A 2,500-nucleotide genomic window follows, 5' to 3' on the forward strand; every position below is an offset into this window, starting at 1 on the left:
CCAAAGTCTTTGGGTTCCGGGGGAAGTATGGTTGCAAAGCTGAAACTTAAAGGAATTGACGGAAGGGCACCACCAGGCGTGGAGCCTGCGGCTTAATTTGACTCAACACGGGGAATCTCACCCGGCCCGGACACAGTGAGGATTGACAGATTGAGAGCTCTTTCTTGATTCTGTGGGTGGTGGTGCATGGCCGTTCTTAGTTGGTGGAGCGATTTGTCTGGTTAATTCCGATAACGAACGAGACTCTGGCTTGCTAACTAGTTACGCGACCCTATCGGTCGGCGTTGAACTTCTTAGAGGGACTAGTGGCGCTTAGCCACACGAGATTGAGCAATAACAGGTCTGTGATGCCCTTAGATGTTCGGGGCCGCACGCGCGCTACACTGACCGGATCAGCGTGTCGCCGCCTAGGCCGGAAGGTCCGGGTAACCCGCTGAACCCCGGTCGTGCTAGGGATAGGGAATTGCAATTGTTTCCCTTGAACGAGGAATGCCCAGTAAGCGCGAGTCATCAGCTCGCGTTGATTACGTCCCTGCCCTTTGTACACACCGCCCGTCGCTACTACCGATTGAATGGTTTAGTGAGGTCCTCCGATTGGACCTGGCGCGTTCGGCAACGGCCGCGCCGGCGTCCGAGAAGACGATCTAACTTGATCATTTAGAGGAAGTAAAAGTCGTAACAAGGTTTCCGTAGGTGAACCTGCGGAAGGATCATTACCGGCCGATCGCCGATCGAGTGGTCGTGCGTTCGACAGGTGGAGAAGGCTCCGTATCTTGGCGGCCGCGCACGCCCTTCGTCGCTGTTGAGGCGCACGCGATTGCACTTCGGTCACCCTGTTTCGTTCTGCGCCGAGTGCCGTGGCCATGTGCCAGGCTGGCTTCATGCGTCGCCTACGGCTGGCGACCGCTCGGCCACCGCTTTTTCGACTGTGCAATCCGGCTGGGTCGCGCTTGTCCAACTGACGAAGTCACGGAGGGCTCTTGGCGGTGGATCACTCGGCTCGCGAGTCGATGAAGGACGCAGCTAGCTGCGTGAATTAATGTGAATTGCAGGACACATTGAGCATCGACGTTCTGAACGCAAATTGCGGCACCGGGTCAATCCCGGCGCCACGCCCGCCTCAGGGTCGCGTTGTAACGTTCCCGCGCGGCGACGCGTCGGGCCGGTGCGGTGTCGGCCGTTGCCACGGTCGTCCCGCCCAGGACAGCACGAACGCAGTGTCAGCGCGCGAAACCGAACGCGGCGTGCGTCTCGTTACGAGTCGGCCTCGAAGAGGATCCCGGCCCGGAGCAGCACGGCTCGCGTTCGGGCGCGGCGCTCGCACGAGCTTCGGTGGCGCGCGCGTGTCTCTCGCAAACGAGGCACTGGATTATCGGCCTGAGGTCGGACGAGGCTACCCGCTGAATTTAAGCATATTACTAAGCGGAGGAAAAGAAACTAACGAGGATTCCCCCAGTAACGGCGAGTGAAGTGGGAAGTGCCCATCGCCGAATCCGCGCGCCTCTGCGGCGCGTGGAATTGTGGCGTAAGGAATTCGCTGCGCGTACGTCGTTCGCCGCCCGCGTCCTTCTGATCGAGGCCTCGTCCCGGTGCGGGTGTCAGGCCCATGGTGGCGGCGAGGGCGCGCGCTCTGCGTCTTCCCAGAGTCGGGTTGTTTGGGAATGCAGCCCAAAGCGGGTGGTAAACTCCATCTAAGGCTAAATACTGTCGCGAGACCGATAGCGAACAAGTACCGTGAGGGAAAGTTGAAAAGCACTTTGAAGAGAGAGTTAAAGAGTACGTGAAACCGTCGAGAGGCAAACGGGAGGGCCTGTCGAGTCGCGCGACGCTTTCAGCTGAAGCCGAGCGGAGCGTGTGGGCGTGCGGAGCCTTGCGGCCCGTCGTTCGCGCTGTCCTCCGAGCAGCTCCAGCGCACTAGCGCCGTGCGAAGGCCGCGACCGTCTGGGAGGCGGCGAGAAGGCCGCGCGCAAGGTAGCCCGCCCCCGGGTGGGTGTTATAGGCGCGCGGACACGTCGGCCCGTCGCCCGGGCGAGGAGGGATCGCCGCGTCTGCCCTTCGTGGGCCGGGCGTCCCGTCCGAGCCGGTGCGTCGCCGGTTGGGGACTGTGCTCAGTGCCCAGTTGCGGCGTGTCGGTTGCGGGTGGGCAGCGCCGCGCGAGACGCACGGGGTCCGCGGCTAACGTCAGCCACCTTCCCGACCCGTCTTGAAACACGGACCAAGGAGTCTAACGTGCGCGCGAGCCACGGGGCAGTGCGAAACCCATGGGCGCAGTGAAAGTGAATGTCGGCGCGGTCCGGCGGAGGTGAGATGCCGTCTCTCTGGACGGCCGCATCACCGGCCGATCTCGTCCGCTCTGCCGGAGAGGTCGAGCGAGAGCGTGCGCGTTGGGACCCGAAAGATGGTGAACTATGCCTGAGGAGGTTGAAGCCAGAGGAAACTCTGGTGGAGGACCGTAGCGATTCTGACGTGCAAATCGATCGTCAAATTTGGGTATAGGGGC

General features: G+C 61.8%; 3 non-coding genes across 3 annotated transcripts in view; all 3 read left to right on the plus strand.

Annotated features, from left to right (window-relative positions):
* LOC145915572 (small subunit ribosomal RNA) overlaps positions 1-716 on the plus strand; it is a 1,824-nt gene extending 1,108 nt beyond the window's left edge. The window contains exon 1 of the ribosomal RNA XR_014403937.1: positions 1-716. This exon is cut by the window's left edge and continues 1,108 nt beyond it. This is a non-coding gene — a ribosomal RNA (small subunit ribosomal RNA).
* Positions 717-975: 259 nt separating this feature from the next.
* Positions 976-1,129, plus strand: LOC145915493 (5.8S ribosomal RNA). The gene has a single exon (XR_014403863.1). It is a non-coding gene; the product is annotated as a 5.8S ribosomal RNA (ribosomal RNA).
* Positions 1,130-1,373: 244 nt separating this feature from the next.
* The window catches only part of LOC145915651 (large subunit ribosomal RNA), a 3,686-nt gene continuing 2,559 nt past the window's right edge, over positions 1,374-2,500 (plus strand). The window contains exon 1 of the ribosomal RNA XR_014404010.1: positions 1,374-2,500. This exon is cut by the window's right edge and continues 2,559 nt beyond it. This is a non-coding gene — a ribosomal RNA (large subunit ribosomal RNA).

The sequence above is a fragment of the Ascidia mentula genome, assembly GCF_947561715.1.
Source record: "Ascidia mentula chromosome 2 unlocalized genomic scaffold, kaAscMent1.1 SUPER_2_unloc_2, whole genome shotgun sequence".
NCBI lineage: Eukaryota > Metazoa > Chordata > Ascidiacea > Phlebobranchia > Ascidiidae > Ascidia > Ascidia mentula.